Source organism: Strigops habroptila, chromosome 7 (genome assembly GCF_004027225.2).
Source record: "Strigops habroptila isolate Jane chromosome 7, bStrHab1.2.pri, whole genome shotgun sequence".
In the NCBI taxonomy this organism is placed as follows: Eukaryota; Metazoa; Chordata; class Aves; order Psittaciformes; family Psittacidae; genus Strigops; species Strigops habroptila.
The window spans coordinates 40,198,969-40,218,696 of NC_044283.2; the positions used below are offsets into that span (position 1 = coordinate 40,198,969).

General features: G+C 39.9%; 1 protein-coding gene across 7 annotated transcripts in view; it reads right to left on the bottom strand.

Annotated features, from left to right (window-relative positions):
- PALLD (palladin, cytoskeletal associated protein) overlaps positions 1 to 19,728 on the bottom strand; it is a 145,097-nt gene that overhangs the window by 59,685 nt on the left and 65,684 nt on the right. Inside the window, exon 1 of one of the 7 annotated variants that reach the window (XM_030491856.2) lies at positions 7,148 to 7,264. The exons of 4 other annotated variants lie outside the window; for them this stretch is intronic. The gene's annotated coding sequence lies outside the window, so the exon portion shown is untranslated. Of the gene's footprint in view, positions 1 to 7,147; positions 7,265 to 19,728 lie in introns of those variants that run through there. 2 more of the 7 variants (XM_030491857.2, XM_030491858.2) reach the window with 2 other exon arrangements.

Here is a 19,728-nt window from a genome sequence, read left to right on the forward strand (position 1 = left end):
TGATGAACAACTTAAGAAAATGTTAAACAGTTGACAACCTCAGAATTTCTAGCAGAAAATCCAAAGGCTACTAAAGATAAAAGAATGGAAACCACATGTAACATCCTAGAGACTCATAAGACAACATAATGTACTTTCAATATAGTTTGAACTTCCGTAGTCTCACTTTATAAATTGGATTTCATATGTCTGCAGAAACTGATAGAAGAGGTGTCTCTCCTTTTTACGTTACATACAGATCTCCAGATTTTTACAAAGATAGAAAAACTATGAAGATTTATAGGAAATCAAGACTTTCCCCCCAGCACATAGCCAAGAAGTATGGCAAACTATTTACTGCCTGAAAAAATATGCTACAAAGGTTATACGTGAAGGAATAAACATGTCATTTGGCAAGGACATTGAACCTAGGTGTGTGATAATTATCATGGTATATGAAAATTATCAGGTAGCTTTAGAAATAGAAAAATAGGATTTGGCGATGAAGAAATATGTCTGTTGTGGAAAAGTCTCTGACTCCTCACTGAAAATAAACTGCAGTTTATACAGCAAAATACACAGTCTGAAGGCTTGTCAGTTGAGTAATACTGATGAACACTTCTGAAGCCCAGGCACTCTTTTCATGAAAATGTCTGAAAAACATTTGTAGTTACATACCAGCACCTGTGTCAGTGTGGATATCCATAATCCCTTTACATTTTCTTTGAGGAATTCTGGTTTTAGGCACCTTGGATTTGCACAGGAGTAAATGGCATCATCTTGCAACACACTCACCATCAGTAATACAATACCAAGCAACTTACGCTTTCATTTAATTCCCTGAAAGTTTCGTCAGGAAACAGATCACACACAAATAGAGTGTGCATGAAAAGACTGCATCCACAAAGTATTATGAGCTCCTCTAGGGTTTTCAGAGCCTCAATTGTACAAAAAAATAGATTCACTAGATCTTTGGTCACTGCAAAACACAGCCATGAATCAGGGTGCCCTCCTGAATGCTTCAAATACTGAAAAGAAAAGCTTTGTATGTCAGAGCCAAAATAAGTACAGTGAGGTGGGCTGGAAGGAATACAGCACCATTGGGGTTCTGCGCAAGTAAACTCTCATTTGTGCAAAACTTTCTATGTTGCCTTGGTGAATCTGTTCTGCTAGCCAAAGTTAGCTATTAAAATTGTTTTGCACTTTAATAGCTGCTTTAAACAAATCATCCCCATGAGTCAGATACAGATTTTATGCTCTGTACGGACACACACACATACATTCACACCCCATTTGATTCCTATATGCACAGAAACAGATTTGCATTATCTCCTCACATAAAGAAAATCTGCATTATCCATTCTTTGAAGTCAGAAACATGTATTTTACACACATCTGCATGTACATACACACATGGTGTTTGAAACAGAGCTGAAAGAAACAGCGCTGAAAGAAACAGTTCTGTTTCTAGTGACTACTTTCATACTGTAATTCAGCCTCTTCAGAAGAGTGAATTCAGCCAAGGAGTGAAAAATATAAGACAGATGACAAAAGATGACAAAATCCAACTACAAAAAGAACATAATGGTCCTTTTTTAAGGATAAGTCTTCCAAGTTGTGAGTAAGGTGCAAAAATGGGTAGGAGCTTAGAGCTTGGCCTAAACCCAGCAGGTTGGCTCTCCTGGGAAAAGTTGCTGTAACACATGCAGACCTTGATTTAAACCAGATTTCTGTATTTGGTGTGGCTGGAGAACTGGGGTCATACTGTTTAAACAATTCTGTAGCAGAAGCAGCACAAAAAAATCAAAATATTCCATACTCTTTTTCTATTCACCACAGCCCAGGCAGGAATGTCTGATGAGGTTTCTCCAGCCCACCAGATACTGCCTGCATGCATTTCTTGCTCTCAGAAGTGGATTCTTCTTCATCATAGGAGAGGAATTCTTTTTAAATTGCAATTTAAAAATTAAATCCAGCTGACTGCATCTTCATCTGAATTCAAGGGTTCTAAAGCAAAGTTCAATAATCTTCATGTAAACGCAAAGATTAAAACAAACCCGCTCGAGACCATAAAAGCAAGGAGTTAAATACTGATGTTGTAAACATAACTCCGTATGCTTTCCCATTATTTACATGCACACCTCAGGTACCACGTTGCCTTAATGGGAACAGTAACATACAGGACAAGAATATCACTCTTCACTGTGAATTCGATGTGGTTATTTGGTTGGTATAAATGTTAACATTACTAAAATAGATTTTTGTGTGTTAATCTATTTTTACATTTTAGCCTGGAAAAAAAATGTAACCATGTTGCCAATGAAAACCGAAAAATCTTTTCCTGTACATTTCTTCTGGCTGACACATCATGTCTGCAAATAATAGTCTTTCTCTTGAAAGCCTTCACTTTAGACAGACCCAAAAGGACAAATGAGACATGTGCCATCTTATGAACGTTTACCAGAACTTGGACACTTTGGCAATGCAGTATTAGCAGCTCCTGACACACAAAATCAACTCTTCCACATTTTTAAGGCTGAAGTATGAACTCAAGCCCACATTGCCACTTCCTGTTTGAAATATTCTATAGTGAACCATGATCTAAGATCACTGTTCAAAAAGAACAAAGAAATGTTTCTTTCTTCTCGTATGTTTTAGACCAGCACGTATAATGTACTTCTGAAACTGACAACAAACAAAACACAGAGCCCATTTCAAGGAGAAATTTCAAGAGGAACATTTTTTGATGACACAAAAGAATAAAATTCCCCAGTCTCAGAAAAATGTCCTCGGAAGGACTGGGATGAATACTGAATAACTGCTTCCAAAGGATGGTTTAGGATAATCTAAGTTAATAAAAGATTTTAATCCAAATTATCCCTGGAGAGATACACAGTATGCAAACTAGGGAAAGCAGATTCAGCTGTTTCTTGGCTCATCTCACACAGGTGCACCAGGCAGAAAAAAGCCCAGCAATAAATGGAGCCCACTGTATTTATTTATTTATATAAAAATAATTGCTGTTTATCTTAAACTCCTTCTCTTTGTGGAAAGGGAAAGCGCTGGGGAGTGCCATACACAATACACTAATTACAATCACTTTCTGCTTCAATAAAGGAAATACAGACTTCCTGCCTTGGCAAGGGCTAGAATGTCCCAAGCAGGTGGGAGAAGGACCATGTAAATGTCTAGACAGCAATGTGGAGAAAAATTATTTCCTAAGTTTTCTATTCGTGTGCTAATCCAGAAAGTATATTTCACACGTAAAAATAACTGCTTAATTATTGGTTCTCCTTCTATGATAATTACGATGGTCTAATAAGTTTGGTTGTTTCTTTTTTTAATTATATAAATACCAAATTGTTAATTAATTTGTAATGCTCCAGAAAGTTCTGACACCTGCAGTCACAAAAGACTCTCCCCTTCACTTTCTGCAGAATAAGAGGTTAAAATGAGTCTTCTGGGCATACTACAATTTGGTTAGTAATTACTCTGTAAGTATTCTTCCTAATTCTTCCAAATGCATCTGTTATCACTATGAAATCATTGCTCAGTATTGCTATTACTGAGTGGGAGCTTCACCCCAAAGGAAACTTTATTACTTAATCTAGCACTGAAATGCTAGCTCTTAAGAAAATGGGAAGATGATTCATGAATACAAAATTCCATAGGCATATTTTGATTAAACAATATTCCCAGGATGAAAACTTTCCAGCCAATGATTATGTTCAGGAATATATGGGACTATCAGTTAATATGTTCTACATAAACCTGAAATTTTTTTGGGAAAATAAAATCTTAGGGCCGCCAACTCTTCTCAGGTTAATAAAGGTCCAGTAGACTCCGAAATACTTAAAGTCTCCTTTCTCAGAGAGTAAACAGCAAATGAAAAGACACATGACAATAACATAAAACATTCCAAAAATTATGTAACTAATACTGCATATGCTTATCTTCATCTTTCAGACAGTTTCTTCTCACTGCATCCCATGCACTTATCTACATATTTTCATCTTAGAAACTCAGCTTTTTAAAACCAAAGGTCTTTATCTTCATGTCTTTCAGGTTGAGTGCCTACCAATATCCATAGTCTGAGGGAAATTATTCTATACACACAGAGAAAACCTGTTTATATGACATCACACTCATTGATGCTCTGCTCTGCTCCTGGGCACATGGGTCCACATTAATGTTGGCATGAGTAAAATCACAAAGCAGCTACTTTGAATTGAGAAATTCATTTGCTGTCTGAAGAATGTAATAAATTCCCATCAAATACATGATTTTACAGGTAAGGTCAGGTTACTTTGCCCAGCTGAGAAAAAGGCAAGTTTAACAGGTCAAGTCTCTATTACTCTGCTTCAAAATGATCCATGAGAAAGAAATTCTGTACAGGAGAGAAAGAAGGAATTCTCCATGGAAATGGGCTGACCAGCATCCTCCCACAGGTCAATTCCAGCCAGACCACTCCCTTTGTCTTCTGGTGCCCAAAGCCCAACAGCTGAACATTACTCATCAGATTTACCACTATGTCCTTACAGAGATAGAGTTATGCTGTTCTAACACAGCTAACATAGCTGTTAGAAATGTCTGCTGCAGTCATATAGACCACAAAGTGGATGACAAAATTGCAACCATGTTCCTATTTGTGGAGTGGTTAGGCTATCATGCCCTCCACAACTGTTGTATAAGCCTAACAAATTCTTCAGTGCAGAGCAGAGAATAGTAAGTTGTGTTTTGTTACCTGGAACCATAGATCTCATGAATTACTTTACAACAGTTGTAATTGTACAACAATAATAATTACTGTAGAATAACACTTTGCAACTTTTATATGTTGCAATCATTACACAGTCTCTGCAAAGAGAAAATAGTAGACTCGGGCTAATAAAAAAGAATAGGCCCACAATAATAGGTGCATGAGTGTCCAGTAAGGTGAGCTTGGCCAAGACAATATATCTAACTGTCCTGTTCTTACTCCCCAAAAAATAAAAATAACCGAATAACAATTTAAAGATAATAGAGAATTTTGTAGGACTTCATCAGGTAGGACAGGGCTTTGAGCAACCTGGTCTACTGGAAGGTGTCCCTGCCCATGACAGAGGGGTTAGAATCAGATGATCTTTAGGGTTGCTTCCAACCCAAATCATTCTATGAATCTAAGTATGAGAACATAAAAGCAGTGCTTTTAAATGGAATCCCCATACATCAGGCTGCTTACTGTTACTTAAAACATAATTCAAATTTTCAGAACATAGTTTTTCACTGAAAAAATAAGTAAATAAAAAAGATTGCTTGGCTCTCACACAGCTACAAGAAAAGTTGTCACATATACCTGCCAACCGCTAATAAACTTTTCTTTACCACACATCCACCATTCCAATTTTAGGAAAACTGTCAAATTTCAGTGTACAGTAACTTGGTAAATTCTGACTTTTTGAATATCAGGTTTCTACTACCTCAAAGATGAGAGAAATGTTTTCATCCAAATGAGATACTCTTAATTCTAACAAAATCTTATCTGTATATTCCTATGAGTTTCAAAAGTTAGAAGAACATCTGTATATGTCCTATCCAATCATCCCAGTTTCTTTTATTCAAACTCTTATCCCTTTGCCCCTACTTTTTCCCACATGATCTCTTCTCCTGGTCAGGAAAATTAGTACCAGAATATTATTTCACAGGCAGTCAGTACTTTCAGGTTTTGTTCTCCATCCAAAAGCAGGATGGAAAACACAGAATCCTGTTCTCTCAAGTATTTGCCCCCTTTTCCATAGCAAAGCGGTTTAGACACAATCAACGGACATAGGCTGAGAGCCATTTAACTTTTTATATGGTTTTTTCCATCCTCTTGTTATCAGTTCTATATCTTAATCTTTCTATGTCTGGTATGCATTGTGAATCACAGACCAGCTCTGGATGCGTGGAAACTGTTGGGCTTCCTTAAAAACATCATAACTTCCTCCCCTCCCCAGAACTCCAGTGGATTTCGGTGCACACAGACTTGTGAGTGGACATAAAACTTTCCATACAATATGTAATACATCTTACGGAGTTAATTTCAGAAATACGGGGTTTGGTGCCAGGAATCCTGGTTTCAGTTCAATAGAGCCACAGAATATCGTGGAAAAACCGTTTCTTGACCTCAGAGCTTCATGAAACATCAAATGCGTCCGCTCCTATTTTTAGATGTATGCTCTGTAATGCCATATTCCTTAATATAAAGCTGACCCAAATGTTCCAAGAGCAGATGTTGGTTTCTCTTTGATAGCCAATGCATATCTCTGCTTTCCAAGTTTCTGTAAACACATCGTTATAAGGAAGGCCAGCCTTACTTTTCCCAGCCTTCTTTCTAATTATGTGCCTGCTGCCAGGAAACTTTCACTTTTTTTTTTCTTTTTTTTTTTCTTTTTTTTTTTTTTGTGTGTGTGTGTCTTCACTACTAAAATTTAAACAAAGGTCTGCTACAGACTTGGAAAAGAAGAAAAAAAAGTCTCCAAAGCTGTTACTGTTATAAGTTACAAAGTTACTAAGTAACACCAAATGCCTTTCAACACTCAGTGATAAACATTCGACCAAAAGAGTAAGCTGCAAGAGTACATCATTGCTAGGTCACCAAATATGTCTTCCTTATAGACTAATGAATTCCAGTGAACAAAAAAAACCCAACCCCAATATCTGGTTTGCGTTTGGTTTAATTTTGGTAAGAAGCCGCAGCAAGCTTTCTAAACCATCAAGTGTCCTGCCCATTACCCAGTCTCTCCTCATCCAGGAGTATCAGCGGGTTCCTATAGAAGTCTCCTGCAAAGGAGGCTGCGAAAGCACTCATCTTTTACTGCTCTGTGATAGTCACTCGCAAACTAACAACTGATTTGTTAAGTCTTGAGCTACAGAGCTCCACACCGCCGCCGCAGCATCCCCTTCTGCCTCTGGGAAGACCGAGTGATCGGCAAAGAAAGTGCAGCGGCCAAACTAGAATGCACCTACAGATGATGTGGTAAACTAACAGGACAGGAAAGAGTCGCGCAAAGAAAGAAATACCCGAAAGAACCGCGGCCAGCCCGACCCGCTTCCAGCAGGGTTTCGCCCGCCCCGATCACTGCTGCTGCCGTGCGCTCGCCTCATCCGAAGACCACGCGTCGCGCTGGAAAGCATCCTGCCATCTTACCTCGGCAGCGCTGAGGCGGGCAGTTATCACATACCCGAGCGCAGGTTCCCGGGAAACGAGGGAGCTGAGCGGCGGGACCGGCGGGCGGCAGGTACCGGGCGCTATATAAGGGCGGGCGGGCAGGCGGCGCAGGACCGGCACCGAGCCTCCGCCGGCGTGTCCCGCCCCACTCCGGCAGCTTCACGTTAAGAGTCCCGGGCCACCCCGGCTGCCCGGGCCGTGCGAGAGGCGGTACCGGGCTGCTGGGAGCGGCGGGGAAATGTGCGCTCCCTCAGCGAATCGCCGTCGGGATCGTCTTTCCCTGTTGCCGCAGCCTTAAGTCTTAATCCCTCTTCCCTCGGAGCTAGGACCGGGGCTTTTGAACACACTTTTTGCCAAAAAAGGCTCGGGTTCCCGGTGGAAGCTCACTCTCTTCCCTCCAGGAACTCGGCACCCAGCGCCAGCAGACAAGCCTGAGAAACCCCTGCTAAAGCAGGGGCGGGCGCTGAGCTGCCGGGGAGCAGAAGGAAACAGCCCAGGCCCGTCCCGTTGCCCTACAGCTGCCCCAGGCCTTGCCATGGGAGCTCACGCTGGCTTTTGTATGGGAAGCGCCCGGCCTTCCCACATCGCTTTTGTCTGCAGGACAGAGCGGGGGGTGGATGTCTGTTTCAGCGCAGAGCTGCGGAAGGGATGTCTCAAGTTATACTTCTAAGCCTTGTAACACTTTCCTGTTCTTTTTAAATAACACGTATGCCACTACTCATCACTACAAAGTCCACAGGTTTTCACTGAAACTTTAAATTCAGCTTAAACTGAATTTAGAACTTTTTTTTTTCTTTTTTTTGGGTGTGGTGGTTTTTTGGGTTGGATTCTTTTTTAGGAAAACCAAAGCACTCTATTGCACACTTCAGCCATCTGCTTTATAAACAATCTCCTGCATCTCCTTCACCAGCCAAAGAACAGCATCAGAGCTCAGAGAACATTTACTACATGTTACCAGTTACCAAAATTATGCTGTCAAACACTTACTGTAAATACATTAATTATTACTGTATATTCCACTAAGGGCATCATTTAGAGGTACATATTTCTTTTTTTCCACAAGGACATGAAGACTGAAGAACAGATTTCTGTTGTCAGTTCATGCTCCTAGAACCCATGTGGACCGGATCTAGTGCTTTCTTACAGATTACATGCCAACATCAGTTTTATGAGTAATCATAGAACAACTAATCATTGGTAACATCTACTTAAACGTCTGCTTAAAACAGGAGGGACAAGCTCAAAAGATACATCTATAAAACCCCTATTCTCACTACTCTTACACATCCTGGGCAATGATGAAGAGATTTCACGGCAGCTGAAAGTAAGGGTGCTCTTCTTTCTTCTTTCAGCTCCACTTTCCAATCAATGTGTATTACAGTCCAGCTCTGGATGCCTGGAATCTGTTGGGTTTGCAGAAGAACATCCTCATAACTGTTTTCCTCCAAGTGATATGAAGCCCCAAGAGGAGCAAGACCTGTATCTGAGAAATTTCATTCTATGGTGGACAATGCAGAACAAGGTTGCACTGAGACCTCCCTTGCTTACTCAACCCCTTTTGCCCCTTTTCACCACCCAGACTTCTTTAGGACTCAGAACTTGCTCCACATCATCAGATGGCTCAGAACAAGGAAGAGGAATGCTGCCAACTAGGAAAAAGGGAAAGGGAAATAAAGCATCTCCCCATTACTAGAACAGAGAGCGACATGCTGGATCCTGGCAGTGAGAAGCTGTCACTGCACTGACACTCTGTTTCCAATTCTGGTATATGACTATGAGGAAGAAGCACGGTAGCTCATACACATACTATTGAGATAGTACAAAGATAAAAAGAGTATCACTCATCACTGATCAGGTCTCTATATGATTTGGGGTAAATATGCAGGTCAAGGATAGTATTCTACCTAACAAGCAGAACACAGTTCAGCCAGTAATAGCTGCAGATAATCTAACACAACACAGAACAGAGGACAGACTGATGTACAGTAGGAAAAGCCACTATAGGAAAACAGTACCTGGACTTAATGTCCCTTAATTGCACCTTCCCCTTTGACTTTGATGGAGTGAGTTAATATTCAGTAAAGCCAACTGAGTTCTCTGACATTTTCTTCTGTCACAGCTCTTACATTGCACATATTTTGCACGTATGTTCCAAGAATTTGGGAGAAGAATTTTATGTCTATGCGTGTATGCTCACGTTCACGTCATGGGGATGGAAGATGAAAGCAAAAAGACAGCTTGTGCACATCAGCTCAGTTCAAGATATTTGCTTCACTGTGACTCCACAAGCATAACTGGGCATGGAAAGTGAAAACGAAGCTCAACCTACTGGGAACCAAACATTAGGCACAATGTGAAATAAAGATCCAACGAGAAAGGAAACAAAATCATATGCTTAACTTAAAACTTAATATGATCTGTGATTCTTTCTTGTAAACAACTTTGCCTATCATTCCAGCTCCAGGAACATTTGTTTCTAGTTTAAGGAGCTTCCAACTGTATGTACAGCATGACTGGCAAACTAAAATGAGGTAAACCAATTTACACCAAAAAACCCCAATTGCCTACAACTCCAGTGAAGTCCTAATACTTAAATGAAATATTTAAAATGTGAGGACAATTGTAATAAACAAGTTTCAGAAAAATGCAGTAAAACCCTCCCAACAATTCATATCTGTGAACTAATGGAAGTAATGGCAAATGTCATTAGCAAAACAGGCCAACATCAAACTGCCCCAAGCTGATTTTTTTTTGCTAGCACCCATTCAAACTTGGAGAATCTTCACAAAATGAAGATTTGCTTTTTATACCACCCTGTAAATAAAATGAAATTAGTATTGCTTAAGAGTACAGAAACTAAAAAAAAAAATTACTTCAGAAAAAACAAAAAAACTGAAAATGCAGAGAAAACCTTACACAAAGTAATTACATCCTCAGCAATCTAAGAGAAAACAGAGATAAAACAACTCAATGGGTTTCTTGAGAGAGTCAGTCAAATTCTTAAACTACTACAGAATAATCTGTAGTATTTAAATGTAACCTTTTTGCTTGCAGTGTATCTTCAGTGAATAGATACTTCTATTTCCGTTCTTCTATTTGCTTACTTAGTTCTTCATTATGATACACAAAAGTTTAGCATCCTAGCTGGTGAATAAGAAAGACAATTAAAGGTTACCTGGAGTGTGTGATTCTGACTATGATAGTTAAGACCAGATCTCTCCAATTCTTTAAATCAGACCAGGACATTTTTCAAAAAGAAAAGAAACACCACCACCACCAAAACCCTAAATCTTTGAGGTCTATGAAGAAGTTGTGATTGAGATTCAAATGGTGTTTTTTACATGGGAGAGACACATGACCTGAGATTCTTTTGCTCTTAAAAACCGGAAATTAATTCAAATATATAGGCATCTCTGTAAATCAACCCAAACACTATTCAGCTAGCCACGATGAAGCTTTGCATCAGATTACAGTTCAAACATCGTTAAGCTCAGATGGAAATGGCAGTAACATAGAAGGACTAGAAGAGGGAACTGAAAGAGTTTACAAGCTTTCAAACTGATTCATATGCAGCTCACTAAATTCAATGATTTATGGAGCCCAATTCCGCAACCTCCCTGTTTTTCTTACATAAAGGAAATGCATCCCATTTACGTTAGCTATGCAAAATAAGCTTTGACATGCCAACCATTGTGGATTTTCAGATTTTTATTTAAAATAGACAAACAAGAAAAAACCCCTCCATAAAATGACATCTCCTGCCATAGCGTACTTGACAACATTTGAAAGCTTTGAATGGGGATAACTAAGCCAGGAACAGGACACCGATTTTCTTGGAATGCATGAGAAGGCCAGAATGCAAAGCTAGGTTCTCTTAAAACCAAAGGGGACTAACTACTACCTCTGAAATAGCAAGTGCCAAACATGTACCAGTCCAAAACACTTAGCATTGTTTCAAATGTCTCTTGAATTCCGAATTACAAGCATCCTGTACCACCTAACTTCACTGGTGTTGGCAGACACTGAGGTCATAACTGTAAATTGCTTTGTTTGGTATCATTTCCTGCTGGTGAAATTCTGAACTAGGAGTACCAAGTTGTTTGTAGATTTTGTTTTTCTTAGCACTTCTGGAAAATAAAGGATCACACGTTTATTACAAGGAAGATTATTCTAGCAAACATTTCCCATCACTTCCAGTTCTACCAATACACACTGTCAAAGTTACGTGTTTTACAGAGAGGAAACCATTTCTAGAGCCAACATTTGAAGGCAAATCATACTGCAGTCTGTGATCTATTAAAACATGATTTAACAAAAATAAAATGAAAAGAGGATCTTTTCCCAAACTTCTAATTATACATAAAGGAAAACAGAAGTTTCTATAGCTGAGGCAATTTTCATAAGGCGGCAATTACCAGTTTAATGGACATATATGTAGACACACCGGTGGTGATGAAGTGACTCATGTTTAAGTCTTCTTTGTTATAACACTAATTACAAAATTAATAGAATTATAGAATGGTTTGGATTGGTAAGAGAAATTAAAGCTCATCTAGTTCCAACCCCTCTGCCATTAGCAGGGACACTTTCCACTAGATCAGGTTGCTCAAAGCCTCATCAAACCTGGCCTTGAACACTGCCAGAGATGGGGCAGCCACAACTTCTCTGGGCAATCTGAGCTAATATCTCACCACCCTCACAGTGAAAAATTTTTCCATAATGTCTAATCTAAATCTCCCTCTTTCAGTTTAAAGCTATTCCTCCTTGCCCTGTCACTACATGCCCTTGTAAAAAGTCCCTTTCCAGCTTTCTTGTAGGCCCCTTTAGGCACTGGAAGCTGCTATAACATCTCTCTGGAGGCTTCTCTTCTCCAGGCTGAACAAGCCCAAGTCTCTCAGCCTGTCTTCACAGGCGAGGTGCTCCAGCCCATACTGTGTGACTTCTTACTGTGTGACCCCTGTGACAGCATGGGAAAAAACCATGGGCTCTATAGGCACTTTAACAAAGAACTGGAACAGCGGCAGTTGAACAAGCACATAGAGAAGTCAAGTATCCCAATGGCTTCCTTAAAGCACCCAGATACTTTGGCACCCACATTCTTAGTCTGTTTTGACCATGAGTAATCCATGAGAATTTCCTGGCCTGCACAACTATTGGTATAACAATGCGTACGAGCTCTGGAAATGCCTACATTAAATATGCCAAAATATAACCTGGAAAACAATTCACTCCTGAGACTCAAAAATATTTTGACCCATGTTAAGCTGCCAGTTTCAGCAACACCACAAATGAGAACTATTTCGTGTAAGTTTTTGTCCAATTTCCTTTCTCTCCCAAGCTGTGCAGCTGATCCTGGCCTGTATTTGTTTCCTAGCTCTTGCAGCTTTTCTTTGCACTTTCTTCCTCCCTCACTCTACCGCTCTTCTCAGATTCTCTATTTTTTATTAAGGAAATAAATTACACTGATACCTGCAATACTCTTCTGTTTCAATCAACATATTAGGATCTAGAGCAAAATAACCTTGCCCAAGGCTTACCCTCTGTGGTTTCGTTAGTGTTGTATCTATGGTTTCTTCTTTACTTCATAGGAAAATTGGCACAACACTCTTCAGCTGTGATATTGGAATCACTTCTGCAAGCATCACTATGGCTCTGTGACAGGTCTACCTACACTTCAGAGGCTTAAATTGTTAGGAGGCTTCTATAAAGTCTCAGGTGGTTGCAGCAATTAGAATGTCACCCATAAGTCCTTCCTAGTTCCCAACTCAAATCTTAACAGTACATTCTCTTCTTTAATACTACTGATACAGTACTATCGAGTGTGCTGCATCTTTCAATTAGTTACACTTTGGTAACATACAGCTGCTGTAATTGGAAGGCCTGTCAGGAAAGATAAAGAAGCTGTTTCTTCTGAGTCAGGCTTCCCCGCAATGTTTAAAATGTTTTTCAGTAGCTGTTTATGAGCTGATCTGGTCACAATTTCAAGATCAAGGCATAACTTACTTCCTTTCATCAGGATATCAAGCTCATGGTGCATGTAGTTGTTTGCTGCAAAGGCTGTGAATTTAGGAGACATTCTGTTGCTAACGTTTTGAAACCAGAGCGAACCCTGCCAGTATGTTAAACGTTACTGCTGAAGTTTGTGCCCACAGCTATTAGGTTTCCTCTGGTCTAGCTTTCACACAGTCAGCACAGATCACAGCTGCTCCTCCACCTACTCAATGCATCTCTTGTGTTGAGTCTTCCTGCTCCAGGTAAGTCTGAAGTGAAAAGGTGAATGGTATCCTGTGTCTTTTCCCACCAGGAACAAGACGTTTTAAATTCAGCCTATACAAGCAGGTAAAAAAAAATCTAAGATGTCCCAAAATACTGGGGATCCTAATGGCAGGGTATGAATTCCATACCTGTGTTTAAAACAGTACCTTACTCGCATTTCTGATATCCCAGAATATTTTCCCACTAGGTCATTTGCTGTGAAGTGCTTTTCTATCAGAATTGTCAGGGTGGGTTTTTTAGTACTCATTGTCTTTCTTTTCTCTCTTTGCCTACCACTGTTCTCAACTGCAAAGACACCCCAGTGTCTCAGGGGTGAGTATGTACCCCCTCTAAATGAGTTTCTAAGCTGTCATGAGAACACTGCCACAGACAAAAATTCAAAAAGTGTGCTCATAATACTTGAAATCATCTACAATGGGATTTCCCCCCTCCACTCTTCCCCCCCGGCAGAGGAAGACTCATTTGTCTTCAGGCTGCTAACCAATGGGGCTGCCAAGACCCCTCCTTTATAACAGAAACCTACAGAGAGCTTTCAGAAACATGAGAAAATACGACAAACACAGCTTGAGCTCTTCGGCTGTGCTGGCAGAAGATTAGAGGAGGATAACGACAAGTTCGTGAGCCTCGATCCCCCGTATTTACCACTCCCAGAAAGCAGCTTCCTGCAGAGAGGCTGCTTCCCGCCTTCCCCCTGCTCCTATTCTGAAATCCTACAGCTCCAACTTCCTTATTTGGTCGCCGGGACTGCTCTTTGTCTGGCCGAACCCCCTGCGCCGCGCCGCCCGGCTCCAGCGGGGCCACCCCGCCCGGCCCCTGGGCGAGCAGCCTCACCGCTGCCATGCCCATGTAAGGAGCACCTTCCCCGGGCGCCGCCGGGGCGGACCAGCCGCGGCCCCTGCCCCATGACCCGACCCCGGCCCCGCACGGTCCCTCTTGGGCAACCGGGCTTTCCCCGAGCGCGGCAGCGGGGACCCTCCGGAGCAGGGCCGACAGCCGGAGCCAACCTGCCTCTGGCTCCTCCATTGCCCCCCTTCAGCAGCCTCACCTCGCAAAGCCGGAGGGTTTTCCCGGGCAGCGCCGCTTTTTCAGCTGCAGCTGCAGTGCGTGCAGGGCAAATCACTGGCAACAGGACAAAGCAACGTGAAGTTGCAAAGTCCCAGTGTAAAAATTCACGGATTCTTTTCATATTTTTCATTGTTCCTTAGAACAGGTTATGGCGTGTCCTGTGGGGATTTAACTGGCACTTTCTGCAGAGAAAAAGGAATCCCCCAGCATTGTTACCTATTTTTTAAAAAGTAGGTATTCTGTCACGCTGCATGAAGTAAGCAAGCAGATCTAGCTCTACTCTCAAAGTATCCCTAAACTCTTTGAAGTACCATTATAAAGAGCAGCTCACCTGATGGAAGTTGGTGTAAATTTGCTAGCAGAACACTCCCTCCTCTTGTTACTTTTGCTCCATACTTACTTTTAGTAGCACATCAGGTGCTTCATGAGAGAGAATTTGCAGCCTAGCTGTACATGTATATGTAAGCAATCAAGGAAAAATACTTTGGTAGAAGAATAAGACCTGCTGGTCACTGTAGGTTTTTGTTCACATCTTTTAGGTCTAGTCTTTTCAAAGTGGAATCTCACAGGCACTCATCTGATAGTCTTTTTTAAAACAAATATCAAGGAATCCTGCAGGAAGCGATTTCTTTCTTTAAATTCAAATGCGTAAATGTTAAAAGTTCAGGAGAATATATACTGACCATGCCCACAGTGACAACTGAAACAAACAGAGTTCAGATGCAGAGATATCTCTGACTAAGGAAATTATTGAGCTGTGACTCCTTAAAAGGAATACCCTTCACGAAGTAATGATTCAAAATCAGTAAAAGTCTTGTGAGAGCTCTTTCTAAGGCAGCGTGACAAGAAACAGTATTTTGCAACAAATTAAAGGAGAAGTTGCAGCTAAAAGTCTAACTTTCTAATTCTGCTTGGGAGTCTGAAAACATTCCTATATTTCTCAATACAGTTCCTTAGTATTAAGTTGTGAAAAGAAGTCCTTAAGTAATGCTAAAAGTTCTTTCATCATTGCAAGCTCCTGTGGATGCCCGGGTGAAGCAGAAAACGAGTAGTAGACTGGAACAAACAGAACACTGCATTAAGTCACTGATGTACAGAGAAATAGTGACTGCTCCTGGGCACAAGTGCATGAAAAAAAGTAATTAGGGAGAGTATAAAGGTGCCTTTAGAACCACCTTCCTATAACACTCCTTCAGCTGCGCCCAACACATTAAGCCTGTTGTATTTTCAGCTCAACAGAAAAGCACCTCTGGTATTTTTACATTGCATTCTTGCCCTCAACAGAGGCCTGAACAAGTTTGTTTACTTGTGAGAAATTCTCAGAATAGAAAAACTTAAGGAAACAGCTTGATAAGAATAGCAGAATAATAAATATATTGACTACATCATATTTACATTATGTACATAAACTACCATGCTAAAATGCTCCTCAGGAGAAAAAAAAAAAAAAAACCAAACAAAAAACAAACCACCACCAACAAACAACTTATGGCAAAATAAGAAGCATAAAGGAACAATTATGTAGAATTTATGTTCATAAAAATCTCTCAAGTTATCTGTTTCAAGATGAATGTAATTAAAATGTTTATAACCAATAAAGAAAATGCTAAATTAAAATCCAAAATACAGAAATGCTTTAAGACTAAATTAAACAAAAGTCATAAAAGACTAAATTAAGACTAAATTAAACAAAAGTGAAACCAGGATGGAATATCTCAGAGAGCTCGGCCTCTCCACTGCTACCAGCTGCAGCAGTACTGGTTTATTTCGGACCGACTCCATCACCTCCAGCAGGTGTTCAAGCTACTGACAAATAACTCACTGCTGGTTCTGTAATGATTTACTGCCCAGGCCCTGTCATCTGGCATCAGTTCTTCTGAATGGAAGGGATGACGCCGTAACAGATATGTTCATGGTAGAAGGACATACCCGCCAACCTCTGAGGTGCTTTTGCTGTTGTACCATATTTCCCTTCTGCAAATAGAAGTATGCCTCTGCTGAATGAGGAACTCACAATGCTCTAAAAAAAGCTATCTAAAAACTTACATAAACACATACCTAGAGGCCTAGGCCTCTGTCGTCACAGAAAGGATGATCTCACAGGGATCTGGAAGTTACTACTCAACTGGCTTTCAATGACAGTTCCAGACCTCTCTCTGCCTGGTCAAACAGGTTTCAAAGTACAGGTTTTCTCTCTCTAAATACTCCACATAGTTAAATTGTTACCATTCACCCCAGTGGCAATGTTTCTGCATGTGTGTTCCCTATGCCATTTTCCCATTTTGGTAGCTGCCAATTTGTGCTTGCACAATTGAATCCTTCCTCCTCCTCCCCCAGTGAACCCACTCACTCAAACTACTGTTTTGGTAATCCAGTGCACTGTATCAATTAGACTTTGGTCACCCACATGGTTCTTGTTGATTCTTTCAAATAGTTTGAGTAGAACTGTGAGGTGCTACCTTTATTTACTTTTTTTTTCTCCCTCTAAATGTCACATTATGTTCATGTTCTTTTTATTCTAATTTCTTTATTCTAGATTATACTATCATTTCTATATTATGTACTGAATTTTCAGATACCAGCCTCATCAGTCAAGAGTCCCCTGAAACTCCTTGAAAACTTTCTTTAAAAATCAGTGCTGTATTTGCTGCCTTCAATTTATTAGCTAAATATACTATTTCAAAGTATCATCCCAAATTGTTTTGGCCAATATTAATCTGTAGGCTTAATAAATTTTTCTTTTCCTAAATATTTTAGATACTCTTGAAAGGAACACATGTCCACATTGAAACCAAAAGTACTGCTTGCTCCAAATTTCTCCCAGAACATTCATGGAAAGACAGGGAATGCACACAGTCAAGTGTATAGGTACCCACAGGCAGCCAAACAGACACAGGCAAGGAATGGTTATTTCCCAGTTTAAAATTAGCCTGTGCAGTTTAGCTGACCATTAAAATATGTTTGCATGGAATCACAAGAAACATAGAGACAAGACATTTCTATCTTGGCATTTTCACCATGACAAGAAAACCAGACAGCTCATAGAAAAAGAACTCTGCATCAAGCCTGAACTTAAATATTTAATCCTACATTGTTTCATAGAATAGAATCATAGAATCACAGAATACCAGGTTGGAAGGGACCACAAGGATCATGTGGTGCAACCTTTCTTGGCAAAGCACAACTCAGACCAGACTCAGCAACCTGTCCAGCACACTGTAACTGTGCAGAAAGGCTTTTCATGATGCTGTAACTATTACACCTGAAAATATATATATTTTCCCAAGTATCACAGATTTTTGTCTACTAAATATAAGTAGGAATATAAAAGAAAGGCTCCATTTTACTGAAAGCAAAAACATTTCCTTAATACCAAGACTTTGGTCAACAACAACATAAATTTATTGTTTGAATTGAATTCTCATTTAATCTTAATGCATGTTTTTCTGATTACAGACTCATGTGAGTGACATTAACAATATATATATATGAATGAAAACCATGTGCATTCATATCAAAGTAGTATTGCCAAACTTTGAGTGCAGAAGTACTAAAACATATCCTGAGGGAAATCTGGATGAAAGCTACTCTGAAATATAATGCACTTATGAGTGGTAAAAAGTCATACATTTGACTTATATTTACAGCAGCGGCCAAGGACAGTGCTCTTGAAGACAGCTGGGCACAAATTAGGGGAATTAGGAAGTACTATTCTCCATATGTATAGTTGGCATGCCCCATTGTATTATATTAGATCTGGAAAACATTTGCCAACATATTATCATCAAAACGGAGTAAATACACAGAATGGCAGCAGAAACCGCTGTCCATTGCAAGTAGATGATTGCTTTCCAGTCTTGTTTTCAAGAGAAATATATGCTGCATGACTTTGTTAAATGGTAACTACACTAGTATCACATACCTGCAAGTGGTAAATAGTAAATAAACACAGAGTACAGTGAGAAGCAGCAGAATGAAATTAAGAAATGACAAGTTGATGATGACCATAACGGAAAACTTGGCAGCATTATTCCACAGTTCAACTCATCTCAGTCTGTTGGGCAAAACTAAAGATTCATAGATCAGACAGTGCTAAACAGAATAAAGCAGCACTGCAATAAAATGAACCCAGCAATACAAAATCATCTTCGTATTAGCTCTCTTGGTGCACTGTACTAGTCAGATCTTCTTCCTTTGTAGGAATCATTTTTATTGGATGCTCAGGGGAAGAACCGAACTTTACAGCAACCAAAACCCACCATAATGTATAACAAGAAGACATACATCGTGAAGTCTGGGGCTGTCAAAGCACAACACGTTACAGATTTAATTTTGTCCTTTAGAAACCAGGTTTCTTCTTCCTAGACATTACCACATATTTAAAGGGAGGGGGGGAAGACTGCAAATTACTATTGAAATAACTGATCTTATGGGTAACGTACTCCTAGTGGGAGTTCAGAATGACTTAGTGTGAAGATTTGTGGACAAGATTTTTATGCTGTGTTTACATTTTCTGGGAGCTTAAGAGAAAACAGTCTGAAATAAGCTGCAGCTAACATGCTACAGGAAATGAAGGAAGAGAACCAGACTTCTCAAGAAAGATTTACGTTTATATAATCGTAATGGCTATGTTTTGGCTTAGAAAAAGGAATGCAATTGTTCCAAAATACACAGAAAAGCTGTTGACTGGTGCTTCTCCTTACCTAGTGGATCATGAACCACTCCAACACTGTACACTCTATCAAAATGCTTTTTCAGAGATCTCTTTCCCCATTGTATGGTACTTTGTTTACAAACCAAAGCTTCCATCAGCAAGTCCTCTCTTGATGGCAACCAAAGAGACAGCAAACTAGCACAACCCTCACTTATGCCAAAGGTCTTGGTGTGAAACCCACCAGAGCATTTTCCATGATTCCAGGAGAAAGCGTTCAGACAGTTTGTTGTTAAGTAGTAATATCCTCTTCAAAGTATAGCATCATATTTTATTAAAGATGTCCCCAGCACATTGGTAGAAGAACCTGCAATCAGCTGCTTACAGCTTTGCAAAATTTCTGTTTATGCTGAAATAATTCATGGCAAACATCTAATAAAATTTTAAGTTTTAAAGAAGGAAGTTGTAGGTGCCTTTGAAATTAAAGTTTTGAAGTTGAAATTAAAAGGGGAATGTGCTTTTTACATCTTAAGGATGTTCTAGCATTTGCACACTTCTGTAGAGAATT